We start from the raw sequence: 23,221 nt of genomic DNA, 5'->3' as shown, positions 1-23,221 counted from the left end.
AACAAAATTAGAAATCACCCTATTATTAAAAAATGTTAAGAAATAATATTAGAATGTTTGACCAAACAGCTGCCATGGTGCAAAAAACTATATTTTAAGACACTTTTAAAATCTGCTATTTCATTATGTGGAAATAATGAAAATAATTCCTCACTGCGTGTAATAATAACTTAGATGCGTTCTGCCTCTATGGTGACCAGGAGCCTTTTAAATTGTACCCAAGAGCTATGTCTTTTAAAATGCAGCACGCTGTATTCCAGGCCTTGCTTTGAAAAGCAGCATCATCAAAATAGCAGCTTTATGAGAATGGCATTTGTAACAAAGGCTTTGTTTGCAGGGCTCCAATCTCTCTCAGAATGCTGACAGCTTCATCGAGCCCACCATGCTTGCTTCAGCTAGGCCCCAATTTTGTAACACCGTGCTCCATGCCAACAATGCGGAGTGGAGCAGCAGAGAAAATGTATCATGGCTTCTGCAAATCAGATTTCACCTGCGCTGCAAAGACTGGAAGGTCCAAAGCAGCGTGACTGCACCAAAAATAAAGCAAGGAACAGTGTCACACTTAGAATATAAATAATTCAGGGAGTAATTAAATAATGGAAACAAACACACCAATACTGTTGATAGGAGATTACTGTTTATGGCGTGGTCAGATGTATAAAGGAAGAAAGACTTTATGGAGGACACTGCATGATAGCATTGGTGAGATAATATGGAGAGAGTTGTTTTCCTCGTTAGAAAGTATTTCAAGTAAAATTAGATTTTGCCGTAATTAGCTTCAAATGCGTGCAGTCATTGGACAAAGTAAAAAGAAAATGCTTTCAGAAAGCATGATTTCAATGCATGCAGCCAGGGGAAGATGGCGAAAGGTAAACCCTCTGTGTAGCCTTAAGCAAATTAGTACTTGGGCCATGAAAGACTGAAAAGAGAAACACACAAGGAACAATAAGAAATAAAACACCTACAGGCAATAGAAATGTGGAAAAGTAAAGTGACAAGCACACAGACCAATAAGAAGCGAAGGTGGAATGTAAGCCCCTTTTAAGATATATTAAATACAATAGATTTCAGAAGCACAGGGCAAGCGCTGTGCAGGCCAAACCTAAAAATGTGGCTGCTCAGCTGTTGCAACCCCTGCAGCCTCTTCTTGAGTGGATAAAAAGGAGAGGGCTCAGTTACTGTAACCTGTGCAACCTTCTCTGGGGTTGATAAAAAACAGGAGAGTGCCCTGCTATTGTAACTTCTACAACCTCTTATGTGGTGGAGAAAGGTGAGTGCTCATTTCTTGTACACTGTGCGGCCTCCCGTGGGCTGGATAAAAACCTGAGGGCTCTGTTCTTCCAATCAATGCATCATCCATGCTGGATATAAAAGCTAAGTTGAAGTGACAGGGATACTTGGTGTTATGATTTTACAACCCTTGTAAATATGGGCCACATAGACTTTCACAGGGCCCTGGCAAGCACAGGTATGAACCAACTTGCCAACATGAGCAGCAAAGAGACAAGCTGTGACCCTTGCATCTCCCATGACTTACATGGAGATTAAACATATTGATAATGATCATTATTGTCAGAAACTGAAGGATTACCATAATTAGTGAACACATGAGTCCCTTTCCTTAAAGATGGACACACACAAGAAACTTACACTAAATATACTTTCAAAGGATGTATTACATTTTAAAGCTTTATTCTAGTTGCAAATACATGAACGAATGTTATTGAAAAAATGAAAATAATGATGAAAAGCAACAATGCGATAAATGTACATATGATAAAAAATGGCAACCTATCAGATAGTAATTACTGACGATTCAGACCATTGATTTTTTTGTTTGAATGTGTTAATTCGTTTTTGTCAAGAAGAAATAATTCGGTAATACAGCAAAGGCAATTACACTTGTAAGTATGGCATAAAGTACTAACAGCCAATAATCTCATGGGATAAATTAAATATGTGGCATCAGAAAATGTTACAGAGAGCAAATAGCCATACTATAGCTAACAAATGTCATCTTGAATTAAAAATCTTGTCATAGGGGAGAGGACACAGTACGATTGTGTCAGCCCCATTGAGGGACCAGTTGCATGCGCTGCAATGGGTAGGTGAGCGGTTGTGTTTTTAATGAAGTAGCACAACTATTAAACAAAACTATAGAAAAAACAAGCCCTGATTGCATACTTCTCCCATGCCGCACACACAACATGATTAATCAGGAATACACATAATTACACTGATTAACTGGCAAATTGAAAAATCTTGAGGAATCTAGGGCTTAATTTGTAAAGGGCTCTCATAAGGAGGCCACTGAAGCTTACATCACCCACTGCTAACGATAGTAATAACACAACTAATATCCATTGCACTCCTACAAGCGTGACAATTTGGCCAATTTCAAGCCTCCAAAGGTATAAGAATGGCTGTGGCAGAAGGTGATGGTCCTTTCTAATGTAAATAGAATTCCTAATTACCTGTTGCTGTGGTCATCTCTAAATTAGCCAGACAGCGCCACCTTGTGGCAGGTGGTGTTAACAATTAGGTGCCAGTGCCAAGCACTGGATACCACCAGCTCAATTTAAACACTGGGAATGCCTCTTGAGGGGATGCCATGCAATCAGCAAGGGATATGCTCAATTGCCATTCAGTCTCTGCCTTCCAGCTGATCCACACGAAGCCCCAAGCTGGTGGTGTGCATTAGTCTGGAAGTCAATCATGTTAGCATCCCAGTACATGGCTATAGGATGTTTGCGCAGTCCTAGACTATCTTCCCTATGTAGCGCAACGCCTTCCCCCTGTGTCCATGTGAGGGGATGTTGTGTCAAGGCTGCTAGGCTTGGGGGGTTGATGTGATTTCCACCGACAGGTGATGAGATACTTGGCTATCAGTAACCCAAATTCGAGATAGATTGTTCAAGGCTTGTTTGTATTCCTCAAGGTTAGTGACCGTCTTGTTTCTTCGCTGCTTTTACATAGGAATCCTCTTATTTTGATTTTCGCGATTAGGATACAGGGTGGTCTCTGTTATACTTTGAATTCTTATAATGCATCCTTTCCCTGGTTACCCATTCCCTGCTGCTCAGCCAGTATGAATGTAATGTGTATGTGGAATGCTAGTAGGCTTGATGAGGGAGTGGAATGTTGGAGTTCCTGTGGAGTGGAGAGAGAGACAGTTGGAGTGTGTGGGCTGAGCAGCAAGGATACTGCTCCTGGTGGGGCTCAACTAATGAACTACCATCCTTGTAACTACCATTCTGCAACTAAGCTAATAAACCTCTTACTTACAACCTACCTCATGGCTACCTCTGGACTTCTTTTGGTTTACATCCGTCTCCAAGGTTAAGGATGCGAGGCGGAGCGGGGAGGGTGCACAGTTGATGATAGGGGCTTATCCGTTCATAATAAAGGCTTGTTTCACAGCGCTGTTAAAGTGATTGAATTAAGTGTTCCGTTGAGTGTAGTGAGGCCATTTTTAATCAGTTGCAGGAATGCTCATGGGAGTGTTTCTACTTGGAGACAGGAGTGTTGGGTTGGGGTAGGGGTACTTGGGGAGAACAGTGACCAACCGGTCTACAGGTTTATTAAATCATGATGAAGCGTGAATGGACTACTAGTGGGTTTAAAGTGAGATGGTGAGTTGGACACACCTATAAGGTCTGGAGGCTTCCACTGGCAGTGAGTTGCTGTGAAGTGAATGTTTTTCAGGGAGGGGTAAGCGAGGAGTCGAGAAGATGAATAGTGAGAGCCATGTTGTAATTTACTAGTAGGGTAATAGTAGCGGAAGTGAATCAGTGACACTGGCGAGCTTGACTGTGCCGAGTAGGGGCGCTAGACAATCATAATGTTATGTGTGAAAAAGGATACGAGCGATATTCAGTTGTATTCAAAGGTAGGTGGGAGGGTGATTCTTTTGGGAGCAGGGATAGTTGTGAGCGATTTATTCATGAGAATTCCCACCACATCTTGTTGGTTATTTTGGAGTGTTTGCGTAAAACGGTAGCAAGGTCAGTGTAAAGAGCAAAGATTCTTTAGCCCCTTCGGTGCTCATGACGAGTTCAGCTAGTCATGAGGCACAGTGCTCGTGTGCTCATGACCACACCCATTAACATTATGGCCCAGCACAGCAGGGGAATATCTTCAGCAACCAAGGTGTTAAGGTCAATTCAGGTCTCTTTGATGGCAAAACGTGGAGTGAGGATGTTACAGTCAAGATGGTCAGTGTTAAAACTAATATGTGTCAGTGTGTGTTAAGTGTGTGCTCTATAGGCAATATATAAGACAGTGTTTGAATTGCTATATCATACTGGGAAGAAAAGGTGGCTTGTGGTATGCTTAAGGGTGCATTGCTGCCTGTTGACATAGGATGAGCTTGTGCAAATATGGTGTTGGGAGATTATATGTAGTAGTGGACAGTGAGGTTGACCATTTTGACCAAAGGTTTTGGAGAGCACAAGACATACAAGGAAGAGGGATATGAATATGGTGAGTAGTGTGGTGATAGAAGATGTGGTAGGTAACAATGGAGTGTGTGGGGTAGATAGCAAGACAGAGGTTTCTGCTCTTGTACACAATGGATGGACTGAAAGGCTGTGGGATCAGCTTTGTAACCTGTTGTGATTTCCCTTTTAGGCCCACTTTGGTTATGCCTTAGTTGCATGGATTAGCTGTTTTAGGCTGCTGTTGCTTTGAACAGCCACACATAATACATTTGTTTTTGTGACATGATATTATTTTAGAAAAGCGCTGCACATATTATTTGTTATTCAGTGACTCTTCCTGGGGTTAGTCTGAACATTTCGTACAATGTCGAACATGGTGTACTGTTTTCTTGTGCCTGGTCAGTAACATCTCCTAGAGTTTTTAGATATAATAGGGTAGCACAGCTGCAGTTTTCCAACACAGTAGTTCTTATCATATAAACCGTTTCTCGCCTCCTTGGGAGGTAGAGAGGAGAATTCCAGCAGAGAGACTGGTCCTGGAACGGAGGCAGCAGCCTTGCACCTATGATGCGAACCACCTAGCTACATACACCAGGTATGGGGTTCAGGTGCAAATCCCAGAGATAATTTCTATAACACTGTGCAAACATAGTGTGAGTAGGCCTAGATAGCTATATTAGTTGCCATGGTCGGGTGGTTCATTGTGTACAGCCTGCTAAAAATTTTGATTAGGTTGCTGAGCTGTATCTGTTCACTAATCGCAGCACACTTGGTCAAAATGGACTATCATAGTTTCAATAAATATATTGTAAACTTCCTTTGCGTCTTTTCTTGTTTACTATGGACATGCATGAGCGAGAACGAAAGGTGATGATCTCTTTCCACAGTTCCCTTGGGGGCTGAAGGTGTGTGTTCTAGGTTTGCCAAAATCACCCGCTACTCTGGTAAGGTTAGGAGTTCAGGTGAGGCACTGTGAGCTAGTCGGATTTGGGACTGTAGGTACTGATGTGGTAGAGAGGCTCTACATTCTGACGTCCTGTTCTCCCAAGGCACAGTTCTGTTCCCCAGCAGAATATCTGCAACAAACCTGTGTTGTGGATGGATGGGCTAAGGACTCAGCTCTTGAACACTTTATAGCTTAGTCTGGGGCGAATGTAAAGACGGAGGGCCAAGATCTTCCACATAGTGCAGTCTCCTCTGGGGGTGAATGGAAAGGTTATGGTTTGGCTATTGTACACTGAGCAACCTAGTCTGGAGTGGATAGCTCTTGATTCTCATATGCAAGACCGCCACGTCTTGGATGGATGGAAAGACCTAGGGTTCAGCTTTGTAATCTGTACAGCCTCCTACAGGGGTGAATGAAAGGGCTTTTGTACAATGCCCAGCTAGAAAGACTGAGAGATCAGATCTTAAACACACTGCAGCCTCCTCCAGGGTAGATGGAAAGGCTAAGGCTCTTTTCTCCTACAATTTCAGACAATGGAAACAAGACTCACAGATCAGCGAATTGCTGGGCTAAACAATTAAGAAATGTTGGTGTCCTAGCTCAAACATTGGTAGTAGGGTGAATCTCCTTTTGTTGCATTGTTTAATTTTTTTTCAGTGAAATGCCACTCCCTAATAATAATGAAAGTGGAAATGTCTAGGAAACTTTAGAAGTGCAGTAGGTTGCCCGACTCACGTAATTAGAAAGGGGGAAGTTCTCTGAGAACAGAAAAAAAGTGTTTGGCTTGAATGGAAGACTGAAGTCAGGATGATAACACAGGGTGGGCCAATTCAGTGTTCTGCCTGGGCAGCAACCTGCCAAGAACTTTATGTATCAACCTCACATGTGCAAAGTGGGAGTCAGGTGCAGTGCGTCCTTAAGAGCAGAGGCCCCCCTCCATTTTTGCAAACATAAGGAGTATCTGTCAGGCTGAGCAAAGGGCAGCATGACAGGTACTCTTCATGCTCAGTTCGGGCAGCCAGGAGATTTATATGTGCTAAATGTGCAGGTGCCTCAGCTGAACTTTGCCGGGCTGAGGATTTCACAGCTCCTGTGAATGACTTCTTCAGCCCGGCAAATCTCTTGGAGGTCCTCCCCCTCACGACGATGGGGTGCGTCCAGTGGCGGCTTGTCCATTGGGGCGGTGGGTGTTGCCTCACAGCCGCCGCTGCCGCCGCCACAAAATGCCGCCGCCACAAAATACATTATGTGTATTGTCAATAAATATAAATAATAATGCTCGCAAAATGTTTAAAGCGCGTGGTGGCGTCACGTCACACCGGCTTGGCTTGCTTTCCACGTACACAGACTTTGCACCACTTCATACCGCGGCCCGCACATGCGCACTATGCGGCACAAGCACACTGTATGCATGGCGGGTTGGTTTGGCCGGGCGCTGCCTTTCGCGACCTAGATCCCCCTCATATGCACAAGTTGCACTTAATGAGGAAGATACTGAGGGGCGTGGCGCAAACCACAGACCCCAATGTTCAGAAAAGGGCGGCAACATTTTCAGCACAACCCAATCCTGGCGCTGCTGTCTTTAAGAGAGAGCCTCTCTCTGTAATAGAGCAGTGCCAGGATTGGCTGCGGTGCTGCAGCGTCATGGCAGTGCAGGGCGGTGGTTCCGCGGTTGCCAGTCTAGTCTGCACTCAGTAGCAGGCATGATTGACTTGGCACAGCGTGGGAGGTCCCGCCCAGCGTCCACTAGCAATGCCCAATCACTGTATGGCTTTATTGTTAAGCCATGCAGTGATTGGGTCATTTCTTCCCTCCTCGGTCACCACCAGTACTGTAACAGTCACTCAGTCTGCAGTGCACCAAGTTCCGACACTGTGATCTCATCGATCTCTCTGGGCCCTGTGGAGTGCGGAGGGCACGTGGCACCTTGAGCCGTCCCGTCCCGAGTCCCGACCACTGTGACTGAGTGAGTTGTTTCTCGTACTATACAGCAATAACACAATAATTATCTGGGGCTTGCCTGTCACAGCCAACTTGAGTTTTTAAATGTATTTATTTGCCTTCGGGGACTGACTTTGGCAACACAGAGACAATGCCAGTTCAAGAATGGAAGTTCGATTATTTAAGGTAGGATAATATAAGGGGAGAAAATTACGTAAATTTGTTCTTTTTTCCCAGGCTGCTCCAGTGTAAATCGACATTAAAGTGGGTAGGACGAGCAGTGGCTGTTCTAAGTAGGTTACAGATGATTAAAAGGAAAATCGATTGATGGCAAATTGATTGAAAGTTTTCGCACTATTAAGAAACTGGATATAGTAAGAAAATGTCAATTTACAGCTGCAGCTTTTCCACTTAAAATGTGTCCCACTTGCTACATAATGCACACCAGCTGCTGCTTAACTTTCAGATTTAAAAAAACGTTTCCATCACAAATGGATCGAAAAGGATCGAAAGTTATTAAAAAATATGCACATATGCCACAATACTTCTCATAAGGATTAGCAAAATAGAATGGACCACATTTTACTGTTTATTTTTGTATTTAGGTGTTTAAATAGCTGTGGTTTTCTGAATAAATGACACAAGAGGTGTGCACACCAATGTTTGTTCTCTGCAGAGAGCAGCGTTGTATATGGCTTAGACTGACAATCTATTTCACTCGGAGGTGTTAATAAAATATTATTAAGAAAATTACAGCCCTGTGACTGCTGCAAGATAAAACTATTAATTTGTGGTGAAAAGCATTTTTAATAGGATCTGCTAAATGTGTGTTGCTTTCTTTTTGAATAAATATGTGCATTTTTAAGCACTGGGCTCCTTTAATATCAGTGTGTTAAAATGTCAAAATAGCCAGACAACAATACCATCGAGTTTCTGTGCATTATGGGATAATTGATTAAGTGTAAACACTACAGACATGTGATAGAACAATTCAATTGTGATTTATTATGCATCACATACTGGCGTTTTCATGTGTTCGGATGTCTGTGGTGTTAACCTCTAGGGCAAGGGAGGTGCATGTGACATGAACTAAAGCGATTAAGACTCGTGGTAGGATTTGTCAAGAACGGGTCTGTGCTCCAGTTGTGTAGGGCAGCTTCAACCTCTTGTAGAGGGAAAATCTCGAGTTTTTTCATATTAGATAACAGATCTTGCGTTTTGGGGCAGGTGGATTTTCACATTTTTCAGCCTAGTATTTAAATCACAATGTAACGATAGCCATCATACAGTGCAATTTAAAGACAATATTTAAGTGAATAATCCGAACTAACAGGAGAAATGTCCCAGACCGCCCGGTACACTTTTGCACCAATCACACACTTGATAGTTACATGCTCTGTGTAGAGGGATGAAGCAAGCCAGTGCTATAGGTATAATATGTGTCCTGTTGTCTTCATCCTTGTATGTGGATTGGTCACTAATGCCTGGCCATGGTAGATGCACTCACATTGTACCCTTTTGTTATGTAACCAGGGTTTCTCGTAAAGTGCTTCAGGGTTAAGTTTGTGGTTGTGCTATATAAAAGTGCACCAAAAAGTACAGAGGATTGTTTTTCCAGAGAGTTTTTATTAAGAAGTCAGAAGAGACAATACATCCAGTTAAACATCTGAAAGAGTAATATCCCCATGATAAAATGAGTGCCATTGAGTTGGGTAACAATTAACATCTGTGCTAAGAGACCTATGGGTGAACGTGCGCTTTACAAATACACATTATGTTATGTTACTTAGAAGCCTGTAGGCTGCACAACTTGACACTGATGTCACAGGATTAATCTTTTTTATATATGATCCTAGGCCTGTGGTTCTTTATTATTAACAGCTACCTATGTTATATGACACCACTTTATTAATGTGATAACTGCACTTTCACAATTGCTTTATTAACCTTCCTGCTTTCTCAAATTTGCTTGAAAATACACCATTTGTCCACTCTTTTTAAAAAAAATTCTCGGGGAGAAATCCCCCAGAACCCTCCTTAGGTGTTCGGCTCGCTCGCTACGGTGCAGTATGATTATCATTTTACGGTCTACCACTTTCAAATGTCACCAACCGCCACTGGGTGTGTCACTGATAGACTCAGACCTAGGCACATAAGCTTTAAGACCTGATACTCATCAGAGAGTGGGTGGGGTTAGCAACTCTCACTGAACCTATCCCACCCTGTGATGAGTAAGAGACTGCCACCTCCTCTCATTGGTTGACCCAAGGTCAGCCAATGAGAGGAAACGATAGTCTCAATCCTCCAGTAACCTTAGAGGTTTCTCTCCTGCTAACTGAGGTCACCACTGGGGCCCGGTAAATTTTTCTTTTTTTGTTTTTAATGTTTGTTGCGTGAATTTATGAATGTATGTATATTAGTGCGTGCATGCTGTGAATAGGTGTGTATGAGCTTGTGAATGGAGAGTGTATGTGTGTCCTTATGAATGTATTTGTGTGAGTGAGAGTGCATGTAGAGGGGTGAGTGTAAGTGTAATGCCTTTGTTCAGTGAAATGCAATCTCCACATACATAGCCGAAGTCATGCCTGTTATCACAAGACTTCGGCCATCTTGGTTAGGCTGTCTAGTTAGATGCAGAGAAAGCTGGAAACGACGCTTATCGTTCCAGTCTTCCATCATGCTGTGTGTGAGATACACCTCCACCTCTCCTGACTTCCTGATTGCCTCAGCGTTCCTGGCTGCTGTTCTTCAGCTGCTTCAGCCAAATTTGTTCCCTGCAACCTTTTTTCTGCCAGAAACAAACAAGTATTGAAAATGCAATAGGTCTCGCCCTCGTTTAAGTTGAAGCAAATATGTTTGTAATTAGGTGGCTTTTTAGCTTTGCTTTTATTAGTGTTTTTCAAACTTTCATGTACATAACATGCATATGTATGCATATATGTATATGTATGCATGCATTCATATTTGTATTTATATAGATATGCAGATGTATATATATGTTTATATATGTATCTATATATACACATACATATATATAAATGCATATGCATATATATAAATATATATATATGTGTGTGCGTAGAGAGATAGAGGTAGAGAGAGATAGAGGTAGAGAGAGAGAGGTGGAGAGTGAGTAGTAGAGAGTGAGTACTAGAGAGTGAGTAGTAGAGAGAGTGAGTAGTAGAGAGTAAGTAGTAATGAGTGAGCATTAGAGCGTGAATAATATAGTAGAGAGTGAGTAGTAGAGAGTTATGGAGAGTAGTAGAGAGCAGTAGAGAACGAGTAGTAGAGAGTAGCAGAGTGAGTAGTAGAGAGTAGTAGAGAGTGAGTAGAGAGTGAGTAGTAGAGTAAGTAGTAGAGAGTAGTAGAGAAACGGGTTGAATAATGTTAGGCGCTATGTATACACTAAAAAAAGGTATAATTAATTTGATCTGATGAAGTTTTCAGTGATGAAGATGAAGATGAGGCAGAAACATCTGTAAATCTACAAATTCCTGCATCGCACAATGCAGGCTGGGGGGGTGGGTGGTCGTTTTGCAGTGTAATTCATAATCACATAACAAAACAATCTTTACCGACAAACCAAGTAAACACAGTAAAGAAAACTGTCAACTATAATTTGCACTAAAAGGAAGCATTTTCTATGACCGTCAGCCGTACAGCACAGAGCCCCCTTGCCCTGCAGCTATTCATCAAGAGATTTCAGTCTAGGAGCAAGGAACAGGCAGTGTCGCCCCTTATAATCTTCAACAGTTATTTGAAAAATCTCCGAGTCCTGCCATAACCTGCTTAAGTACTGTCACTTTACATATGAGATTGTGACAGCCTAAGAGTGGCATCTCTCAAAGATGCTCAACCATCACAGACGTATTCTGCCCTGTTTGGAGTTCTTTGCTTTGATGTAGTTGACATGCTCGCAGGAGAGCCACACGATGCTTCATTTGCACATCCAATGAGAGAGAGAGAACACAAAAACCTTCACTGATACAGACACACCCAGATACATCACTGACAAAGAAACACGTCCACGCTCTCCTCACTAATACATAGAACCGTGAAATACACCTATACAAGTGTCACAGACACACCTACACACAGGATCTCATACACCAATACCCGTCATTGACACACAGCTACACAACACAGTGCTACTGAAACCGATACATCAATATGCTTCCAGCATAGCTGACAGTAACACGCAATAACAGAACTCGCATGGTATAATACTGAGCAGTAACACAGGCACAGCATCACCGACAAAGGCACACAACATAGTACATTACACACAACCACACAGTTACAGAACAGGACACAACAGAACAGCCTCTTTGAGACAAACACACCTGCACACTCGCTATATTGCTGTCAGTGACACAAACTGCACACAGAGCAGAACCGAGGAAAACAAGCATACTCAACCTCAAGTGACACAAGGCACAAAACACGAACAGCGTCACTGACGGTAACGTAGTCACCATTCATACTTCTTCACTGCCAGCAACAGACCCACCAACGTATCATCGACTGCAACACTAACAAACACATACAGCATTCCTATCATTAACACGCACGCACAGTAACAGACATGCTGGCGCACATGCATTGCTGCGAAGACACAGACTCACACATAGACAGCAACAAGCCAAATGCTCTACTGCCAGCACTAGGAACCTGGGCACAATTTAAAAACCCATTTACAGCATCACTTGATAACACAGACATCCATCAACACACACGCGGCATCTGGCAGGAACAGCAAAACACTCAGGCACGCTGGTGCACATAAAGCAGCCACAAAGAAGCACAAAGACCCAATAATACACCTCCTCACATACATCACTGTTAATCGCACAGGAACATTCGTTCCAGTAACACACACATACAGTAGCTATTGCAGTAAACACGAATCAGTACAACAACATTAAGATTACTAGCCACATCTACATGCATGTGTGCATACCAACACCTTCACAACATCATTGACAGTGACACACACACCAAGACCCGAATTACCTCAATTAGAGACACACACGGGCAGCAACCCACGTCCGCCGTAATATACTCACAATAAAACATGTCATGGCAGAAGAAAACATAACTACATGTGCTGACACGCTTGAGTGGATAGGGAGGCAGGCACTGGAAGGCACAAGTTTGCATGAGGCTGCGCACACACGCGTCCCTTGTACTGCACTCACACGGCAACCACACACACAGTCTCACGCAGACATAGTAATAACCACACTGGGTAAAACAAAAGAGAACAAGTACATTCAAGTGTGTAGTGTGACAGGTGCACAGTGAGTGAAACGGTAATCCAGATTTCAGTCGCAGTTAAAAATAAAAAAAAAAAAAAAATATCACTATTCCACTCAAAGCAGAAAGAATTCCCCAGTGACGCGCAATCCGCTTCAGCAACACAATCACATCTTGGAGTCCACCCCATGTCCAGAGCCGGAGTAAATCCCTTACTCCACCAGAAAGGTAGAGCTTCCGCGGCCTCTACACCAATCATCCTCTCCGGAGACGCCAAGACACGAAGAAAGCGGGGAGGACGAATTACTCAAGCGGCGGTGGTGGCAAAACTTACAAACTGCCACGACTCGTGTGTTTGTGTGTCGATGAAAAAGGCGGCAACGGCGCGTCTGAGGTCCCGCTGTTCTGTCGCGTGCTTATTAGTTATCTTTATTGTTCAAAGTGTCATGTTTTGGACGCACCTTTGGCGGAAGTGTCCCTGGCACCCAGTACTCTAATGAGGTGGAACCCTCTCCATGCCACCCCCATGTGCCACCACGGCTCGCTGCACCTCAGTATACCACCGCCACACACCCTGACCCACATGTCACGTCCCCACATGCACCCACTGATGCGAGGGCAGAAGTAGCTTTACCCACATTGCACGCCACAACACTAGTTGGTAAACCTCACTTAGTAGCACCCAAGTAAATCAACACCTATTAGAGACAATGTATTTTATTTTGAGGGGAGGGGGCAGCAAGGCATGGGGTACTTTTTGGATCAGCGAAGGTGTAACTACTGATTTATTTTTCCGTTCGGACCACTTACCTCGTTTCCTCGTCGCCAAATGTTCCTGTGTCTTCAAAGCAAGTGAGGTCCGGTGTACTTGCTGAAAGAGTGAGAGCCAGCAACAAGGCACATAAAACAAACAATGCTTGCAGGGAAGCCTCACACCATGACGTATAGTTTTCTCTCTGTCTGCCGTCCCACTTGGTCTGCCTTAGCCTGACTTCCTGCTGGTGTAAAAGGTTTATTATCTTCTTTATGGGGCCATCTGTTTGGACCCATAAAGAAGATAACGAACCTTTTAGGCTAGCAGTAAGTCGGGGAAGTGCGTCCGAGTGGGACGGACTACCAAGAGAAAAGTGTACGTCAGAGGACGCTCTTTTCCAATGGCTGGCCACCGTTTACCCTAACGGTGACGCCAGCCAATGGAAAAGAGGGGTAGGGCTTAAAGCCCGCTAGTGAAAGTCACCTAAAATCATAAAGTCTCGGAAGCGAGACTGCGCATGCACAGCCTACGCAGGCTGAGACCTAAAAATTAGGCTTTAATTTAAAACAGGAACCATGCTCACGCACACTAGCATGACTTACCTGTATTTGAAGCCATTTCATCGCCTGCAAGCTCCGACAAGCTTTGTTATTTCCTTGCCGGCACCATTAAACTGTTACCTGCAGCCAAACAGATACAGATAAGCCACAATTGAAGATTGGCCAGAAAACTAAGATATTGTGACATTGTGTATGTTATGCATATGTCTGTTTCTAAACTTATATGTATGTGTGTACTGCATGCAAAACATTTTAATACACTGTTGGCAAGACTGTAATTGCCACACAAACAATAAATAACCGTTTGATGTTAAAAGGCATAATATTTGTGAATGATGAGTGAGGTTAACTTACTGAGTCACTGGCAGCCTGAGCCCCATATCTTCTTGGATGTTTAAAGCTTTATTTCTGTTTGTTGTAATCTACTTTTACTCTTCACAAGATACTGGTATGTATGTACACGTCGCATTCTAGAATACCTTGTGGTATGTACATTGTTTTATGCCATCTTAGTATTTACATAAAATATCAGAACAGTGAAGGAGAGGCTAACCTTATACTACTAATACCTATACCTGCAGGTTGTCCAGCTCCGAGGTTTCCTGTTTCTTTCTGTAGTTTGAAGTCTCTACAGATAGGTGGGAAAGGGGAGTAATCAGGTATAGGCTTTTACACACAGGGTTAGAGTGGGACATTAGTGCGTTCACATCACTATCTTAAACTCTCACCCTTTAGGAAGTGGAGCCCAGCCTATTCCCGGCTGAAGCTGTCCAAGGGTCCGGAGCCCTGTTTTTTCTCTCCCACTTCCCTTTTCCCCATTGGGTTCCAGTTTCTCTTATTCACCAATGAACAGTCAAAAGTGGCAATTGTATTATCCTACTTAGGTGCAACTGCAGCTTAATGGTCAATAACCTTGGTTGAAAGAGATGATCATATGCTCTACGATTAAGCCTCATTAAAAGCCGAGATGAAGACACTAATCGACAGACATGCATTTATGCAATCAGTAGATACAGAACTATTAAATCTAACACAAGGTGCTAAGGATCTTTTTACCTACATCACTACATTTAATTGATTAGCAGCAGAATCTGACTGGCCTGAGACCAAAAGCTCATTGTTTTACACGGGTCTAAAGGACGGATTGAAAGACTTAATAATGTAGGTAGTGAATCCTCCAGAGTCCTGTGCTGACTTAATACATCTAGAAGTTTAACTAGAGCTCCCCCTTAACTAGAGCTCCCCCTTATTGTACACTGTGTTTCACCCTTGCTGCCCGCCTACACCTGTCTTATTGTATTACCATCATAGTTGTATTTTGCACTGTATTTTCTTTCTCTCCCTTCCTCTTATGGATATTTGTTAGACATGGCACCATTGGCGTGGGTCTCCCTTCCATGTTTCGCTGTTGTCTCCTCAGTTTTTGCTGGTATTAGATGCTCTGGGCGCTGTGCCACTGCCATTCAGTGCCACAGCGCGAATGCTCCCTGTGTAAATGTAACTGTGAATTGATATATCCCTGATTGGTTTGTTTGGTTTACCTGTCAGTCCCTAGTAGTGTGGCCTGTGTGTGCCCAGGGCAGGTAACCCAAATGCTGTTGGTGGGCCCGCAGCGCTGGTTTGCACCACCCACAGAATCAGCTAGTAAAGTGTACCTCAGACCTGCCACTGCAGTGTCTGTGTGCAGTCCAGAACTGCCATCTTGGCTGTGAAGTGCCCACACTTCCCAGCCCCTGAACCTTCCCTTGGCATCATATCAGTCACCCCTATGGTAGTCAAGTCAAGTCAAGTCAAAGAATTTATATAGCGCGCTACATACCCAGAGGGTCTCAAGGCGCTTGAAGAAGGGTGGGGAATTACTTGTCGAATATCCAGGTTTTAAGTTGCTTTCTGAATGCTAGATGGTTCTGAGTGAGGCGAAGGTGAATGGGAAGTGAGTTCCAGGTTTTAGCCGCCAGGTAGGAGAAGGATCTTCCTCCCATGGTGGTTTTGTTGATGCGAGGTACAGCAGCAAGGGCTTGATTGGAAGAGCGTAGCTGGCGGGGGTGTAGAAGGAAAGTCGTGTGTTGAGGCATTCGGGTCCAAGATCGTAAAGTGGTTTGTGTGCGTGGGTTAGGAGGCGGAATGTTATCCTCTTATTGACGGGGAGCCAGTGGAGGTCTTTCAGGTGACCAGAAATGTGGTCTTTACGCGGGATGTCTAGTATGAGTCTGGCTGATGCGTTCTGGATGCGTTGGAGTTTATAGTGCATTGTATGTGTAAGGTGGACATGGCTTGATATGTGTAGCATGTCCTGGTAGTGAATTACACCCCATTTTTCACTGCTGCAAGGCTACCTGTTCTCCATAGGCTAGCATGGGCAGTCTGACTATTACATCTTATAGTCCTAACTAACTCCGGGAACATGGTAGAAATTCAAGTTTAGTATGCCTGAACTCAGAATGATAAAATGCATCTTTTAGCGAAGTTGGTTTTAATATTCTGTGTTTGAAAATACCACCTTTAGAAAGTAAGTATTTTCTTGCATAAGCCTTCCAGTGTACTCTGCTGTTATGTGTATTGACTGTCTGGGTTTAGAGGGGCAAGGCAGGCTGAGTCAGACCTGGGATGAATAGAGAGATCTGCATTGAGTACTGGGGAGGCTTAGCTCCTTGACCTGAATAGGGCTGTGCCTGGCAAGGTGAATGCTGGCTCTACTGTGCGTCTGATGGCAGACCCCCTCTTTCTGAAAGGAAGGATGAAGCCTGGTAAACAAAGTGCTCCAGGCTTGAGCAGAACTGGTTCTGGCTGGGTTCAGTGACTAGTGACTTTTTAGAACAAAGACTTTTGGGGTATAAATATCTGTGCCCAAACCCCTGATTTTTTGTATTGCTCCTGGATGTCAAGAAGAACCTCTGTCCATTTCACTGGAGTAATCTGCAGTAGAGGACTGTCCTTGTGCTTGTGTGCTATTTCTTGTTTTGGCCTGCAGTAGTTCCCCCTGGACCTGGAAGAAGAGGGAAAAGGACTTTGAGAGAACTGTTATTTTGCTAAAGAAATCACCAAAGGGCTAGACGAGACCTAGCCTCCTGCTGGAGTCACAGGCACATCTGACTCCACCACCAGCCTCCTGATTCCTCCCAGCTAGGATTTCTATCTGAATGTGAGGGTCCTGTGACTTCCAGGGCCTCTAATTCTACTACAGAGAAGAGAGTGCTGAAATCATTGCTAAAGCCCGTTGCGAGCCGCTGCAGCTGAAGAGCGTAAGAAAAATCACTGCGCTGCTGCCGCCAAGCGCTCACAAACCAAGAATCATCGCATTGCACGCTTGTGGGCCGCCGAGTGCTCGCTAACCCCGGATCATCGCATCAAGATCGTCGCATCACGACATCACAGTGCGGGCGCCATGCGTCTGCCACTTTCATCGCATCGCACCTGAATCACCGCTCCCTCGCGGGGTGCCATTTCTTCACATCGCACAGGGTCACACATGCTACAGGACCAGCACATCATCCCCCCTTGTGGCAAGGATTCAATGCATCGCTGGCCTAGTGTGAAGAAGTTTGTCGCTTTGTACCGCACGCATCTGCAGACCGGCGCATCATCCTCCCTTACGGCAAGGATTCAACGCATCACCGGCCTCGTGTGAGGAAAATCATCGCTACAGCTCGTTTGCTACATTTTGTTGGTTTTTCTACGAAATCCAGGTACTTTGTAAGTAAAAGGGTCGGAGAGACCACTGCCTTGAACTGAATTCCTATTTGCACACTATTTTTACAGCATTTCAAGAATGACCCTATTTTACAGTATTGTGGCTTTTTAACACCTTGGCTGCTATGGCCTCCTGTGCTGATTATTTTTGAGCCCCATTGTTCATGACGAGCTCAGCTCGTCATAAGCACAACTCAACCGTGCCTCATGACGAGCTGAGCTCGTCATGAGCACCGAAGGGGTTAAGGTTATTGTGTTATGTCTATATATAAAGATACTTATTTTTTATAACTACTTGTGGGGTGTCCATTTGTAGTCTTCCTCACTGTGTTACTGTGTATGATCATAATTGCTTTACACACTGCCTCTGAGATAAGCCTAGCTGCTCGTGCTACGTTACCACACGGTTGAGCAGGGGTTATCAAAGGGTGTAGCCCCCTTACCCTGACTCAGGAAGAAGGGTCCCTACTTGGACAGTGGCCAGCCATTGCCAACTAGAGACCCTCATTTCTAACAATATTGTTGTAGATATTGCTTTTGTCCTTTCTCCCATCATATTGTAAAGCATTCTGTTATCCCTTGGGGGTCTTGTTTACGCTATATAAAACTTTATAAATAAATAAATAGACCATTGCTTGTCTGAAAGACGGTATGATCAGGGGAGTTCTGAAATTAAAGTAATGGTTATCAGAGAAAAAAAACCTACATCACTACATTTAATTGATTAGCGGCAGAACCTGATTGGCCTGAGAGCAAAAGCTCCTTGTTTTACAGGGGTTTAAAGGACGAATTGAAAGACTTGGTAGTGTATATAGTGAATCCTTCAGAGTCCTGTGCTGACTTAATAGATCTAGAGGTTTAACTATACCATTGCTTGTCTGAAAGACGTTATGATCAGGGGAGTTCTGAAACCAAAGTAATGGTTATCATGGAAAGAAAACCAAAGGCTAGTAAAGCCCCAGGTGGCGTAGAACCAATGCACATAGGTAGCATTAAAGGACCTTTTACAAAAGAGGAAAAACAGAGGCACAGAGATATAGATCTCTGCCTGTGCTGTGGCAAAAAAAGGCATTTCCTAAGAGATTGTAACAGCAAACCTAAGTGAAAGAGTGAGGCGGGAAACTAGGAAGCTCTGAAACAGGGGGACAAGTTTAGAGAGATTTAATACTTCTGTCTCCTAAACATTGGCTCAAACTTGTATAGATCAGGACTACAATCATTTCTTTGCCTCTGCCCTGCTCCAATGGGGCACTAAAACTATGACTTAAATATTCTGATAGACTGGGGGGCCACTCCCATTTTCCTTGACATACATCTCGCCCATTAACATGGCATACCCCCCCTTCCTAAAAACTACCTGGAAATCATAAAAACAACTGATGGAAGTGAATTGGTATTGGGATCCATCACTCATGCTACTGGGAACTCTAACTCTACAAAGCTCTCATGTAGAAACTATTAGGTTTGACTTAATCAAGGCCCCAAAGTTCCAAGCTATTCTCGGAATACCCTGGTTACAAACACACAATCTTGTGACCAATTGGGTTGCATGCACTATTACCTTGCATTCTTCGAATTTTAACCAGCACTGTTGGAAAATGTTTTCCCAAATCATCCCGTCACTGAGTGCAAATGATGGTGAGACCGGTATGTTACCAGACCCTCCCCCTTGTTACAGAGATCTAGCTGAAGTAGGTGATAAGATAAAAGCTACTGTCCTCTCTCCTTACAGACCCCATCATTGTCGTATCGATGTACAACGTGGTGTGCAAATACCATGTAGTAGACTATATTCCTCAATGGAAAAAAGAGAAACAGCACTTAAGGCAATATCTGTATGAGATGCTAGCCATTGGGTCTATTTGGTCTTCCAGGTACCCAGCCTCTTCTCCTCTATTTTTTGTCTCTTAAAAGGAGGGCGATCTTAGGCCCTGTATAGACTACAGAGCCCTGAATACCGTAACCATTACAAATGGGCACGCCCTAACCCTCATACCCATGCTACTAAATCAGGTCACAAAGCTTGACAAACAGAGCACATCATTTGCTGCGTGTGAGAGAAAGGTATGGATGGAAAACAACATTTCCCACCAAATTTGGTTTATATGAATATCTTGTGATGCCTTTCGGGTTCTGCAATGCACCTGCAGCATTTCAATACTTTATTAATGAAGTCCTCCGAGAGTATCTAGATGTTTGTGCAGTAGCATATATTGACGACATCCTTATCTGCTCCAATACACATTGTGAGTGTGAAGAACATATTAGGAGTATACTTGAAAACTAAGAGAAATAATCTACACATAAAATTTCCTAGAGTATGTTATATCAGCACAAGGGATTGAAATGGTCCCCTTAAAGGGTAAGGCCTTGGTACAACGGGCCTCACCAACAAACACAAAAGAGTTACAAAGCTTTTTAGGTTTTGACAACTTCTACCAAAGGTTCATTGACCATTTCTCCACTTTAGTTTCCCCAATTACTGGACTGTTATGAAAGGGAGTCACATTTCAGTGGACTGAGGATGCAGAAAAGGCTTTCCAGAGCTTAAAGGTATGTTTTATGCAGGCTCCTGTGTTACGTCATCCTGATTCCACACAGCCTTACATAGTTGAGGCTGATGCATCACAAGTAGGGGTCAGTTGTGTACTTTTACAATGAGATAACATGACAGGGGAACTGCATTCCTTCGCCTACTATTCCCACAAGCTAAATCCTGCAGAGATAAACTATCTGGTGGGCGATAGAGAACTTCTATCAATCAAGAAGGACTTCAAAGAATGGAGGCACTATCTCCTGGGTAGTTTGCACATGGTTACCATATTAACAGAACACCGAAATCTGAAATTCTCGAAATTTGAGAGATTTGTCCACATGACAATTAAGTAGGACTCAGTTTTTTAATGACTATGATTTTGTTATTCAATACCAGCCTGGCTGGCATCATGGCAAAGCCAACACACTTACCTATTTAATTCATGAATACATGGAACAAGAACAGACAAGTCAATCACCTTATATAATCCCATTGAAACATATTCAAGGAGCTTTATTTACAGGCAAGTATTTCATGACATAAGCAGAAAAAAAGGGACACTGCCAACTCATTCACACACATGAAGGGGAAATGATTAATGATCTAGAATATATGCACAGAGCTATGTACCTACCCACTGTTGATGTTCAGCAATAAGCATTAGACTGGTGCCATTCACAATCATTGGCCGGATATCCTGGGGAGAGGAATTCTCTTGAGCTGGTCAAACATTATTTCTGGTGGCTGACCATTTCCAACAATACCAAGAGTTACGTCCAGAATTGTGTCATTTGTGCCCAAGGCAAAAGCTCTCATCAAGGGCCTGTGGGAATACTTACTCCCTGCCCACTCTACCAGCACCATGACACTCCGTTTCTTTTGACTATGTAGTGAAATTACCCAGAACTACAAAAGGTTATAGCGTTGTCTTGGTCACAGTGGATCTTCTAACAAAAATGGCTTACTTTACCACTTTGAAGGTACTCCCCACATCCAAAGAACTTGCTGCAGTATTGCTACAGGCCATGGTTAGATTGCATGTACTACCATCAGTGCCATATCAGATAGAGACCTCCAATTCATTTCTAAATTCTGGAGGACTCTTTGTAGTCTGTTGGAGATGAATGTCCGGTTATCCTCTAGTCATCATCCTCAGACCGACGTGGCCGGCTGAGAGGGTTAACCAATGCCTGGAACAATATTTATGATGTCAGCTATTACAAAGTGAATTGGATTGGGTTGAATTTTTCTGGTTTGTTGGATCCGCATTGAACAATGCAACAAACAGTTTCACTGGGTTTATGTCTTTATACTGTAATTACGGTTACTATACCCGAATGTTGGCCATTAAACAAACCTCAACTTCCACAATTCCTGCAACCTTAACGGAGTCAAAGCTCAGTATAGGTCCAATGCTGATAAACATCATCGACCAAGCCCTGTATTACAGGAAAACCAAGAAGTGTGGCTTTCGACAAAAATATTTATTTGAAAGGACCCAAAAATTCTAACTGAGATGCATCAGACCCTTTAAAATCATCAAAAAGGTGAATGCAGTGGCCATGAAGTTGGATCTTCCTATGCCCCTAAGGATACATCCGGTTTTCCATGTTTCTCTGCTAAAGTTAGTTAACCCAGGAACTGTCCTCCCTAAAAAAAACACTTTTGGTCCAGATAGACAGTGGGTCAGAATTCAAAATCAAGGCCATTCTGGACTCAAAAAGGGTTGGGAACAGGTTATTCTATCTCATTGACTAGAAGGGTTATGGGCCAGAGGAACCTGGGAACCCGCTGGTCACGTACATGCTCCCCGATTGTTATGAATATTTAATCAAAAGTACCCCGTGAAGCCAAAGCCCACAGGAAGAGCACTGGGGGGATGTACTGTCACGCCTGCCAGTTTGGCGAAATGCAATCACTGCATACAAAGCTGAAGTCTCGCCTTGTATCGCAAGACTTCAGCCATCTTGGTTAGGGTGTCTATTTAGAAGTGGAGGAATTCAAAACAATGCCTGTCATTCCAGCGTTTCACCGCGTTTTGTTTCAGAATCGCCTCACTGACTACCTGATTGCCTTGGCTTTCCTGGCTGCAGTTCTTAGTCGGCTTCATCCGCATTTGTTTCCTGCAGCATTCTTGCAAACTGATATGAAAAACAAGACTTTAATAAATTTAAGACAGTAACCGCACTTGCGTGCGCTTGTGTGACTTAACTGTATCTAGAGTCTTTTTTCTCCCGCAAGATCAGAGAAACTTTGTTATTTCCTTGCTGGCACCATCCTGATATTACCTTCAACCAAAGAGATACAGATAAACGGTAATTGCCTATTGGCCAGAAAACCAAGATATTGTGATATTGTATATGTCATGTATATGTCTGTGTGTACTTCATCTAAAAAAATGTTAATACACTGTCGTAAATTCTGTCATTCCCAATCAAACAATAACTAAATGTGTTATGGTAATGGGCCTAACATTTGTGACTGGTGAGTGAGGTTAACTTGTCCCATCTCTTCTAGGATGTTCAGAATGAATGGGCCTCATAGAACATAAAGGTTTATGTTTAAGCATTATTTCTGTTTGTTGTAATCTACTTCAATTTTTCACTTCAAGAATACCTTGTGGTATGTACAATGTTTTATGTCTATGTTTATGTTTTATGTTTGTATTTACATAAAATATCAGAACAGTGAAAGAGATGCTAACCTAATACTTCTCATACATTTACCTGCTGACTGTCCAGATCCGAGGTTTCCTGTAGCTTCCTATCCTTGTCATTTGACATCCCTTAAAGAATATACAGATAGGCAGGAAAGGGCAGGAACCAGAGATAGGTTTTTTTCACATGGGGTTAAGGTGGGATATTAGTGCGTTCACATCACTATTCTTAAACTCTCACCCTCTAGGAAGTGGAGCCAAGCATATTCCCTGCCGAAGCCATCCCAGAAGGTCCCAGTATTCGGAGCCGTATATTGTCTCTCCCATTCCCCTTTCCCCCATTGGGTTCCAGTTGTCTTTATTATCTAAAACACTGATAGGAAACTTTAGCCTATTGGGGGAGTTGGGACCCAGCAACGTGTGTCCAGGTCACACCTGTAGAA

Source organism: Lissotriton vulgaris, chromosome 2_1 (genome assembly GCF_964263255.1).
Source record: "Lissotriton vulgaris chromosome 2_1, aLisVul1.2, whole genome shotgun sequence".
Lineage (NCBI taxonomy): Eukaryota > Metazoa > Chordata > Amphibia > Caudata > Salamandridae > Lissotriton > Lissotriton vulgaris.
The sequence above is the reverse complement of the archived record's forward strand: the minus strand, read 5'-3'. Positions refer to the sequence as shown.